Genomic DNA, 13,080 nt, shown 5'->3' with positions numbered 1-13,080 from the left:
ATTGCGCCAGGTCAAGGGACCCTCAGGCAATAGCTGTAGACGCTCTGGTAACACCGTGGGTGTACCAGTCAGTGTATGTGTTCCCTCCTCTGCCTCTCATACCCAAGGTACTGAGATTGATAAGATGGAGAGGAGTAAGCACTATATTCGTGGCTCCGGATTGGCCAAGAATGACTTGGTAACCGGAACTTCAAGAGATGCTCACGGAGGATCCGTGGCCTCTACCTCTAAGAAGGGACCTGCTCCAGCAAGGACCCTGTCTGTTCCAAGACTTACCGCGGCTGCGTTTGACGGCATGGCGGTTGAACGCCGGATCCTGAAGGAAAAACTGCATTCCGGATGAAGTCATCCCTATCCTGATCAAAGCCAGGAAGGATGTAACCGAAAAACATTATCACCGCATTTGGCGAAAATATGTTGCGTGGTGCGAGGCCAGTAGGCCCGACGGAGGAAATTCAACTGGGTCGATTCCTACATTTCCTGCAAACAGGAGTGTCTATGGGCCTGAAATTGGGGTCGATTAAGGTTCAAATTTCGGCCCTGTCAATTTTCTTCCAAAAAGAACTAGCTTCAGTCCCTGAAGTTCAGACGTTTGTAAAAGGGGTACTGCATATACAGCCTCCTTTTGTGCCTCCAGTGGCACTTTGGGATCTCACTGTAGTTTTGGGTTCCAAAAGTCACATTGGTTTGAACCACTTAAATCTGTGGAGTTAAAATATCTCACATGGAAAGTGGTCATGCTGTTGGCCCTGGCCTGGGCCAGGCGCGTGTCAGTATTGGCGGCTTTATCCTGAAAAAGCCCTTATCTGATTTTCCATTCGGACAGGGCGGAATTGAGGACTCGTCCTCAGTTTCTCCCTAAGGTGGTTTCAGCGTTTCACCTGAACCAACCTATTTGTGGTGCCTGCGGCTACTAGGGACTTGGAGGACTCCAAGTTGCTAGACGTTGTCAGGGCCCTGAAAATATATGTTTCCAGGACGGCTGGAGTCAGGAAATCTGACTCGCTGTTTATCCTGTATGCACCCAACAAGCTGGGTGCTCCTGCTTCTAAGCAGACTATTGCTCGTTGGATTTGTAGTACAATTCAGCTTGCACATTCTGTGGCAGGCCTGCCACAGCCAAAAATCTGTAAATGCCCACTCCACAAGGAAGGTGGGCTCATCTTGGGCGGCTGCCCGAGGGGTCTCGGCTTTACAACTTTGCCGAGCAGCTACTTGGTCAGGAGCAAATACGTTTGTAAAATTCTACAAAATTGATATCCTGGCTGAGGAGGACCTGGAGTTCTCTCATTTGGTGCTGCAGAGTCATCCGCACTCTCCCGCCCGTTTGGGAGCTTTGGTATAATCCCCATGGTCCTTACGGAGTCCCCAGCATCCACTTAGGACGTTAGAGAAAATAAGAATTTACTTACCGATAATTCTATTTCTCATAGTCCGTAGTGGATGCTGGGCGCCCATCCCAAGTGCGGATTGTCTGCAATACTGGTACATAGTTATTGTTACCAAAAAATCGGGTTATTGCTGTAGTGAGCCATCTTTTCTAGAGGCTCCTCTGTTATCATGCTGTTAACTGGGTTCAGATCACAAGTTGTACGGTGTGATTGGTGTGGCTGGTATGAGTCTTACCCGGGATTCAAAATCCTTCCTTATTGTGTACGCTCGTCCGGGCACAGTATCCTAACTGAGGCTTGGAGGAGGGTCATAGGGGGAGGAGCCAGTGCACACCAGATAGTCCTAAAGCTTTCTTTAGATGTGCCCAGTCTCCTGCGGAGCCGCTATTCCCCATGGTCCTTACGGAGTCCCCAGCATCCACTACGGACTATGAGAAATAGAATTATCGGTAAGTAAATTCTTATTTTTTCTCTGTGATTTTTAGTCACCATTAACCTCTGGAACTCTGTGCTGATACACTACTCAGGGGGTTCTTGTCAGGTGTTGTGCTGCTAATATTGTACTGGGTTGCCTTGAATTGAGCTTTCAGATATGTCAGCTACAAGGGGCGACGGAGCTGGGGCTGATCCCTACATTGCGTGGTGGTGACGCTGCAGACACGTTTGAGGAGACTATAGCAGCTGAGGGTTCAGTTTCTGGGGGTCCCAGTGGGACCGTAGCAACGGGGGTTCAAAATGACCCACCTTGGGCTACTTTCTCCACGTTATTGAAAACGCTGGTAACTAGACTTGCGCCCCCTATGGGACCTCCTGTACCGGTAGAACCGCTTATGGTCCCTGCTGTTAATCCGCCGTGAGCATATCAACTGTCCACTCAGTTACAGCAATTGAACCAATCACTGACTAAACCTAAGTCTAACCCTCGCCCGCCTAAGACCAAGGGGTCCTCTAAGCGGGCAATTACTTCCTCACAATCCACTAACGTCCCAGACACCTCGTCTGATGAGGATGGCGTATATACTGACCCCGCAGCCACTGATTCTGATGGGGAATCTGTTTCACAGGTGGATGTTCCTGACTTGTTGGAGGCTATCAGGTTAATTCTTCAAATTACTGATGACCCAGAGCCTGATACTGCCCCTAAGAAACCGGACAGATTTAAATGTCAGAAAGTGGTTAAACAAGTTTTACCTCACTCTGACCATTTGGTTGACAAACGTCAGGAATCCTGGGAAAATCCGGGAAAGAAATTCACGCCTCACAAGAAGATGCTGGCTCGCTATGCCCTCGCGGCAGAGCTAAGTAAAAACTGGGAGACACCCGCGCCAGTGTTTTCGCAGGTGGCGCGGCTAGTGTTATCCTCAGCTCTGCCTGTAACTACTGTCACGTCTCTGAAAGAACCGACGGATAAGCGTGTGGAGGGTTGTTTAAAAGCGATTTTACACCTTACCTGGTGCTGCGCATAGGCCCACCATTGCAGTGACTTGGGCTGCAGAGGCTATTGAAGTGTGGGCTCAGGAGTTGGAAGCTGAGCTGCCTCCCAACGTTTCTGATCATGCTAGATGTCGTATATTGTCACAGCTTCTCATTACATTAAAGAGGCGGCTTCTGATGGTAATCTGGCGGCCAAGGCTTCTACTACGTCCATTTTGGCTCGCCGGATTCTCTGGTTGCGGTCCTGGTCTGTGGATCTGGACTCTAAGAAAACCCTGGAGGTGCTCCCTTTTAAGGGAGACATTCTTTTCGGAGAAGACCTCAACAAGATAGTGGCTGACTTAGCTTCTGCTAAAACAGAATGTCTACCTAATACTTCTCCTTCGGTACCGAACGCTAAGAGTTCTTCCTTTCGCTCCTTTCGTCCTTCAGGGAAAGCAAAGGGTCAGGCATACCCAAAACAGGCTCGCACTTCCAAACCTAATAAGCCCAAACCTAAACGGGCCTGGGCTGCCCGTCGGCCTGCTTCCAAAACTGACAATCCTGCTGCATGACGGGGTGGGCCTCCCTCTGGGTCCCAGAGTGGGGGGCCGACTTCTATAGTTTACCCAGGAATGGTTGAAGACCACTTCAGATGCCTGGGTACGGGAAGTCGTCACTCGAGGGTATGCCGTATCCTTCAAAAATCGTCCCCCTCATCGATTTTGCCTGACAGACGTCCCTTCGGATCTGGTGAAGGCAAAAACTCTTCATTCTGTGGTACAGTCCCTCCTGGACACAGGAGTCGTAGTACAGGTGCCTCTGGTTCAGAGGGGCAGGGGGTACTATTCACTGCTGTTCCTAGTCCCAAAACTGAATGGGTCCTCTCGGCCCATTCTCATCCTCAAGTCCTTAAACAAATTTGTGAGGGTCTCCAAGTTTCGTATGGAAACTCTTCGCTTTATTGTTCTGGCCTTGGAACCTGGGGATTATATGGTCTCCCTGGATATACAGGATGCTTACCTGCATATTCCCATTGCAATGTCGCATCAGCAGTACCTGAGGTTTGCGGTGGGCAACCTCCATTACCAATTTTGGGCGTTACCTTTTGGTTTGACCACGGCTCCGCAAGGTTCACCAAGGTCATGGTGGTAATGACGACTGTACTCCGCCGTCAAGGGGTCAGGATCCTGCCGTATCTGGACAACTTGTTGATCCTGGCAAATTCCCCAGAAATTCTCCTACGCCATCTGGATCTGACTATCCGGTTTCTGCTTGCTATGGGTGGCTCATCAACTGGAAGAAATCTTCCCTGGTCCCTGCTCAGAGCATGGTGCACCTGGGGGCGTTGTTGGACACTCACAGCCAGCGGTTGTTCTTGTCTCAAGAGAAAGTCATGAAGCTTCAGGACAGGATTCGATGCTTCCTATCTCGTCCGCAAGTGTCAATACATTCGGCAATGTAAGTGCTAGGTCTCATGGTGTCGGCTTTCGACATGGTGGAGTACGCTCAGTTCCATTCCCGCCCTCTGCAGAAACTGATTCTTTCCAAGTGGGACAGCCTGCCTCACCGGATCAGGTCGCAAATGATCTCCTTTTCTCCGGAGGTCCGTCTGTCACTACACTGGTGGCTGCAGGACCATCGATTGATCTCCAACTGGGTCCTTCTGACGACGGATGCCAGTCTGAGAAGTTGGGGCACGGTGTTGGAGCAACACTCCCTTCAGGGTCGGTGGACCAGGGAGGAGTCTCTCCTCCCAATAAACATTCTGGGATTGCGGGCGGTGTTCAACTCGCTGAACTTGGCCCAGCATTTAATACAGAACAGACCTGTTCAAGTACAGTCGGACAACGCCACCACGGAGGCGTACATCAATCATCAAGGCGGCACTCGAAGCCGCATGGCAATGAAGGAAGTATCCAGGATTCTTCAATGGGCGGAATGCCATCTGCAAGTCATATCGGCAGTATTCATTCTGGGGGTCTTGAACTGGGAAGCGGACTTTCTCAGTCGTCAGGACGTACACGCCGGAGAGTGGAGCCTCCATCCAGAAATGTTTCAACTTCTCATGGACAAGTGGGGCCATCCAGATGTGGACCTGATGGTGTCTTGACACAATCACAAGGTTCTGGTCTTCGGAGCATGGACAAGGGATCCTCAAGGTGCGTTCGTGGACGCACTGGCAATTCCATGGAACGTTCAGCTGCCATACGTGTTCCCTCCGGTGTCACTCCTGCCCAGAGTAATAAGGAAGTTCAAGCAAGAAGGAGGAATCCTACTTCTGATCGCTCCCACGTGGCCCAGACGGCATTGGTTCTCAGACCTTCAGAGTCTCTCGGTAGAGCGTCCACTTCTACTTCCGCAGCGTCCAGATCTCCTCGTTCAGGGCCCCTGTGTATTTCAGGATTTAGCCCAGGTGGGTTTGACGGCGTGGCTCTTGAAGCTTCCGTCTTGAGGGCCAAGGGATTTTCTGAGGCGGTCATTCAAACCATGTTGAAGGCCAGGAAACCGGCTTCTGCTCGGATTTATCATAGGGTCTGTAATTCTTACTTTGCTTGGTGCGCCGCTAATAATCATGACGCTTACAAGTTTAGTACGGCCAAACTTTTCTACAGCAAGGCCTGGACTTGGGCCTTCGTCTGGCCTCCATCAAGGTTCATATTTCTGCTTTGTCGGTTTGGTTTCAGAGAAAAATTGCGACTTTACCTGATGTTCATATGTTCACTCAAGGTGTGTTGCGGATTCAACCTCCTTATGTCCCACCTGTGGCTCCTTGGGACTTGTCGGTGGTTCTGGAGGAGTTGCAAGGGTCTCCATTTGAGCCTCTAGAATCGGCAGACCTTAAGTGGCTTTCTCTTAAGGTGTTGTTTCTGCTGGCTATTGCCTCTGCTAGACTGATGTCGGATCTTGGTGCCTTGTCTTGTAGGTCCCCGTATCTGATTTTTCACCGTGACCGGGCGGTTCTTAGAACACGTCCCGGGTACTTACCTAAGGTGGTGTCTTCTTTCCACCTTAATCAGGAGATCGTGGTTCCAGCCTTTGCCTCTCCTGACTTATCTTCCAAAGAGCGGTCTTTGGATGTGGTACGGGCTCTCCGTATCTATGTGAAGAGAACTGCATCCCTTCGGAAGTCTGATTCTCTTTTTGTACTGTTTTTGGTTTTCACAAACGTCGCTGGCCTGCTCACAAGCAGACCCTGGCCAGATGGATTAGAATGGTGTTTGCACATGCTTATGTACAGGCTGGTCGTCCAGTTCCTGCTACCATCAAGGCCCATTCTACTCGGTCTGTTGGACCTTCTTGGGTGGCCTGCCGTGGTGCGACCCTTGAACAATTGTGCAAGCGGCTACGTGGTCCTCAGTGAACACGTTCATAAGGGTCTATTCCTTCGATTCTTCCGCCTCCCAGGATGCTTCCTTTGGACGCCGGGATCTCGTGCCCGCTACAGTGCGTCCCCTCCCATGAGGAACTGTTTTAGGACATCCCCAATGACATTCCCTGTGGAGCCCAGTGTACCCAGCAGCAGAAAACGAGATTTATGGTAAGAACTTACCGTTGTTAAATCTTTTTGCGAGGTACACTGGGCTCCACAGGGCGCCCACCCTGACGCACTTAGCTTCTTTGGATTGGTATGGCATTAGCCGTTGACACTTTCTCCTGTCGTGAGAATGTGGTGTATGTGGCTACTAACTGTTGTCGTCTCTCTTACCTGCTACTGCATTGGACTGGTTAACAAAAACTGAGCTCCTGTGCACGGAGGCGGGGTGATATAGGAGGCGGCGCTATGCATTCTGGGAAAAGTCAAAGCTTTTAGCCTGTTTGTGCCTCGGATCAAGATCCTACTCTACACTCCCAATGTCATTCCCTTTGGAGCCCAGTGTACCTTGCAGAAAGAGATTTAACAACGGTAAGTTCTTACCATAAATCTCGTTATCTCTTAGGGACAAATGAGACGTTCTTTCTGCTGGATGATTTAATGTGTTGATGGTACATTACAGTTCCTGCTAAGGAGATCTTTGATTCTGGGCTTCTTTGCCAGTGTAATGACCACAATGATTTTATGTTTTATCTGAAACAGAGATTTACTTCCGAAACGGCGTGTTTTGCAAGCCGCTGCTTCTCAACAGGTTTCACCTCCAAAAGTTAAAGCAGCAATATAATAAGTACAAAAAATGCTGTGTTCTTAATATTAGTATATCTTTAAATTTGAAGCACAAATCCGCCGAGAAGCATCTTAGTAAATCTAGCTCCAGATCTGTTTCATCTAGCGTATCGGATGAGCTGTAGCACAGCTTTCCGAGGATAGACTGACATGCTTCTGTGCGAAGGGAGCTCTGACTGTAGGCTATAGATCAGGGGTGGGGAACCTTTGGCCCTCCAGCTGTTGTTAAACTACACATACCAGCATGCCCTGCTACAGTTTTCCTATTTGGTCATGCTAAAACTTATGCAGGGCATGCTGGGATGTGTAGTTCAACAACAGCTGGAGGCCCGCAGGTTCCCCACCCCTGGTATAAATCCTTGATCTTGGTGCTTGAAGGTGCTAATTGCAGGGACTTGCATTTAAAAAGTCTTAGGCTTTAAGTATTAGTGAAATCCTGCCAGAAAATCTGCAATTGCTGGTGTTGAAATATCTCTATGAATCCTTTGTTAGACCAAGTCTGCATGTTTTCCATATCCTTTCAGTGGGGTCCAAATAGTATGGACCTGATCTACAGGCTGCTCTCAGATACTAGACCTTTGAGTTATTTAATCTTCTTGCCAATATTGATGATTGTTTTCACCAAGGTCTAAGCTTTCCCGTTTCTCCACAGTACTTGGGAGATCCAGACCAAAGGAGGAAATATATTTGCATCCATAGAATGATTCCTTTCTGATTGCTGTAAGACACTGGTTTCAGGTTGAACAATCCTATAGACCATGCTTGAAGGCAATCATATCTATTTAGACGGCCCCCACTGATGTTGGACAACATGGACTTCAGGGTACTACATTTACCCTGTTCTGCCTAATTTTTTCATGTTGGCACCCAATCCATACTGGGTGTCCGTGCTGGTTCCAACAGAGATGTGCCCTTTTGCAGATTTGCTCTAGAGAACCACCAGTGATGGTCTTGTTTTTGATAAATCCAGTGGTGAGCCACTGGGGCAAAAAGGACCATATTTTTTCCTACGGAGTCCATTTGTGAATACAGCCTACTAGTCTGCGTACCGTATTGCCGCTGCCATACTGATACGCCGAGCCCTGTGCGTTTCCTTCACCTGAGGCGTCAGATTCTGACCTCTTGGCTCTAGTGATTCTGTACCCAGGGAACGGGGCTTAAAGGGGTCTTCCTGTTTAGCATCCATAACCAGGGATGGCATCAGGACCAGGAGAGTCCTCTTACAGGTATCAAAGGGGTGCAGCCTTTATAATCCAGTCCACTAGATTTTGTCCTATATCAGTCACTTGTTAATACTACCGTACCCGCTGCCACAATAGTAATGATACTGCAAATGTATCATTACAAACCGCTCCTAACTGCCGAGACACAGGCTGTGTTTGAGAAATGACAGTTAGGAGCTGATTGACTGCTACTTTAACTCTGTACTATGTACTAAGCAGTGAAAAGCGTGGAGATGTGAGCCAGTTTGAACTTCTCCACTCTTTTCTCTGCTTAGTACATCTCTCCCTAAGCCTTGGGTGGAGGTAAAGTGGGCGGAGATAATGTACTAGCCAATCGGCTCCTAACTGCTGTGTCACAGGCTGTATTTGAAAAATGACAGGAGCTGGTTGGCTAATACTTTATCTCCGTCTTCTTGATCGCCATCCACCACTTAGTAAATAGACCCTAGAAGAGTTTTTTGCTGAGCACTGAAAATGCGCATGTCATTGAGTTCCAATGTTCTCATGTAATTAATCCCACGCAGTGCATTGTCGGTGGAAAGTGCTCTGTTACTGTGCATCTTCCTCAGGCGATGCTTATGGCCATGTAAGCCACAGTATCCCAAACTAGTTTATACATACTGTGTATATGTATCACTCTATAGACACAAATACAAATGGCTCTGAGTGTAGCAGTAGGATGCTAAATAGGTTATAGTATTTGTATAAATAAGTAATATGTACAGTGCTAGACAGATAAATGCTTATAATACACCCTACACGGCCGAAAGTGTGCGGACACCTGGTCAGTGTGTTTGTCCATGTCAGTCACACCTATTGCTATCAAGGCTTTATAATCCAGCATACAGACGTGTAATCTCCATAGTCACACATAAGCATTAGATTGGGCCATACTGAAGAGCTCAGGTACTTTCAGCATGGCACTGAGATACTCCAACCACATTGCCAGAACAATAACTGAACCTATTGGCCATGTCTGCATTCATTTATGGCACATGGTTAGTTATTTACATCGATGAGCAGGTGTACCTGATGAGGTGGCCACTGTGTGTATATAAAATGTTGGCTTTATCTGCTTTGATGAATATTTTACATAGCATGTGTATACTCTTGGTAAACCCAGAGTGAAACTGTTCTCCCAGATGACTGTATTTACATTGCCAAAAAGCACATCTCTAACATAACATCTGACCTGGTTCTGTACTTATGGACACTATTACTTCTCTAATAATTCTGTATGCTGTAATGGGCGAGATTAGTGAAGGAAAGCATTTAGAGAACCGTTGAATTATGTAATGTCCTGTCCCGTGGACAATAAATAAACCCAGCCCCAATACAAAGCTCCACTATTATCGTCCATTAATCACCACAAACGTTATAGTGCAAAATTCAAACCACCCCATGAATGAACTATATTTATTAGAGGATAAGTTTTTTTGTATGGTGTTGTATATTCCTGTGACATGCATAGCTTGCGGATGTACACTAGGTGGTGCTGAGCTATAGAATTAAGGCCAAGATTTATCAAGCCTTGGAGAGTGATAAATTGCATGGTGAGAAAGTACCAACTAAGGTGATCGGGATTCCGGCCTAAAATTGTCCTGGGTTCAATCCTAGGATTGGAGTTTCTAATCCAGGGGATTTTGGGGTTGGAATCTCTTTTGTTTTTTCAGTGCCGGGCAGGAGGCTCAGACACTTCCCGGCTCCCCCTGCTCACCTCCCTCTCGCTCTGGCTGGGCGCAGTGTGACGTGAAGTCAGAGGTCACGCTGCGCAGCCCTCCGTCAGAGCTCACCGCCGCACTGCGCAGGCAGCTGGACCTCACAGCAAGTGGCACACCCTCCCTCCCATCCAGATTAGGTGAGTTATCTGGGCTGGTTAGGGCAGGGGGGATGAAACACATAGAAAAGCAGCCAATCCTGGGTATCCCACGAATCCTTGGATTGACCATTTTTCAATTTTAATACCCAGGATTGAAAAAAATGGCCCGGGATTTGCCACCCTAGTACCAACCAATCCGCACACTGTACGGTTAGCCAAGTTTTCATTTAAAATTGGTGCTGTATATGTATAGCACTGCATATGCCTAAATTACAATGCACAGCTTAGTCTATCCAAAATAATAATAATAATAGCTTATTGCTAAAGTGCTGCAGAATACAACACTTTTAAATTCAAGCGGATATAGGAGGGGGGTGTTTAGAAACAACAGTTTGCACTGAAAATCCCACTACTACAAGCTGCTCATAGCTTATCTGCCTTTCAACTAAGATCCAGTGTAGTGTCTGCAGGTCTGCCATCAGGAATTGGACCCAGTACAAGTAAATCATGCAGGCCCCCTGAGAGAGGGGGGTCCAGAGAACATGCCCCCTTGGCTTCCCATAAATACATCTCCTCCAACACTGATAATTCCGGCTGTGAACTGTTTCTCATTCACAGGATTGTCTGTGATTCACGACTAGCATCATCAGCATTGGTGGGCTCCTCACATCAGCCCAGGCTACTTACACCCATGTCTGTGGTACCCCCCTGATGGTGGCCTTGCTCCATAACATAATACTGTACCATGGATCAGAGGATTGCTGCTGGTTGTGGGGATATGCTGCGGGCCCCCTACACTATCTGGGCCCTTTACATGTGTACTGGCTGTACTCCACTAAAGGCAGCCCAGAGTGTCTGTTATCAAGAGGGCAAGGTCTCATCCTCAAGGCATTAGTGTACCCTGATCGTCTGGCCAAAGGGCCAGTAGTCAAATACCCGGGTACAGTGGTGACAAAGGGCTGCTGGAAAATGATATTGGAGTGAGGAAAATGTAATTATCCAAGTAAATGGTCCTGGAAAGGCCTGTCAGTGGGGAATGTAACAAAGATTTCACCAGGGTGAGGGAAAATTAGCACAACAAGAAAGTGAAACGTACCCGTATGTTCTCCATATTTGTCACATTTGTGGTTTACTTTCATGGATGCAGTTATGTGGTGTTCTTAAGGGCTTCATCCCCAGTTTGGCATCTAGGCTCCCAGAAGACATCAGACACTGGGAGAAGCCTCGATAAATTTCAGAGTAAAGGGACACAACAAAGCCCGATCCTAAGGAACCTTATGGGATAGGCCCTTGCTCTTTTGTGGAGAACCTGGTGTTCCACATCCCCTTTGTGTTTTCGCACCTTTTTGAGTGCACAGTTGGGATTTTGAGGGCACCACCCCAGACTTAAAAAAAATAAGTCACTTGTAGTGTATAATATAAAAGGGCAGTACAATGACTAGCAATGACCAGCTCAGAGGAAAGTCTACGGAGCCCGCACAGCAGGCCTGGTCAACCTGTGGCTCTCCAGCTGTTGTGAAACTACAAGTCCCAGCATGCCCTTCTACACTTTTGCTATTCGGAAATGATAAAACTGTGGCAGAGCATGCTGGGATGTGTAGTTGCACAACAGCTGGAGAGCCACAGATTGGCAAGGCCTGCCGCACAGATAGAGACATCACCTCCAAATGCTAATGACCTTTAATTGGTAATTTAAATGAAAGCATCTCGGTTTACTGTATTATGGATTTCTGAAATTAATTAATTTCCATCTTAATTCCTGTAATTTAGTGCAGCAATGTCAATATCCCAGTTCCACCACCAGGGGGCATGTAAGATTTACACCAGATAATACAGTAAAACTAATTCACCAACTTCTATTTAGTAAAAAGAAAGAAAAAAAAAAGCTCTTTTCATTCAGAAACATTTGTCTGCTGTGAAAGGAGATACGTCAGTGGCTGACTTAAAAATAGATAATCTGAACGCTAATAATATCCTAATCGTTAACATTCGTAGCCCCTCCCATAAAGATATTTATAGGGGTCTGTCCAATTACCCGCGGGTGGGGTTAGCGCCCGCACTTTACATCAGCTTGAACTCACACAAAACTGAGCGAATTCTGGCTGCAAGATGCGGTGCCGTTGTCGGTGTTTCAACGCCGCTGCATCGGAAACTCACACCCTTCGTGGGTAACTGTATTGACGCCATAGATTTAATATACTAATTGCTTGCAGGCATTTACATGTGACTCAAGAATATATATTACAGGGTTTGTCTACAAATCTGATTCATTGGCAGTTATTTATACAGCGAACACATATTCCGCAGCGCATCAAAGAGAATATTTGGTCGTTTATATCAGCCCCTGCCCCAGTGGAGCTTACAATCTATATTCTCACATGGACAAACATACACAATAGGGTTAATGGTTTTGTCGGAATCCAATAACTACCAGTATATATTTTTGGGAGGAAATGCAAATATGGAGCTAAGTAATCAGTGGGAATCGAACCCAAGACCCCAGTGCTGTTAGGTGTAAGGCTTACCATTACGCCAACAGTGCTGATAACCAAGATTTGTCGTACATCACAACAAGCCATGTATTCAACCATTCCCTGGAACTTAATTTCAAATGATTACGTCCATTCACCTTTGGTCAAGTGATTGGCTGAATAAGGTAGTTGTCTATGGAACACTAATCTGCCCCCAATATCCCACAATCCAGGAGGATGCCCTGCCTCTGAGCAGACACAGTGACTGACCGCTTTGTCGAACTTGCATTCAAGAAATTTGCTGTGTATTTTTGGATTTGGACTTAGAAACAAAAGTAGTGATGCTGCTGTAGCTTTGCTCAGCTATCAGAGCTATAAGAGAAATATGTAGACGGAACATCAGCTGTCTGAAATGAAGTTAAGCATAAATACTTTACTTTTTTTTTTTAAACAAAGGTTCAGTAAAATGTTAGATTAACATCAATATATATATATATATATATATAAAATGTTTTGGGTGTTAGTGGTTCTTTACGCATGTAAACCCCACCAGCAAAACAGATACACACAATATTTTTGAAGAGATATATTTTCGGTTTAT

This window comes from Pseudophryne corroboree, chromosome 2 (genome assembly GCF_028390025.1).
Source record: "Pseudophryne corroboree isolate aPseCor3 chromosome 2, aPseCor3.hap2, whole genome shotgun sequence".
NCBI classification, from domain to species: Eukaryota; Metazoa; Chordata; class Amphibia; order Anura; family Myobatrachidae; genus Pseudophryne; species Pseudophryne corroboree.
Note: the sequence above shows the minus strand (reverse complement) of the source record.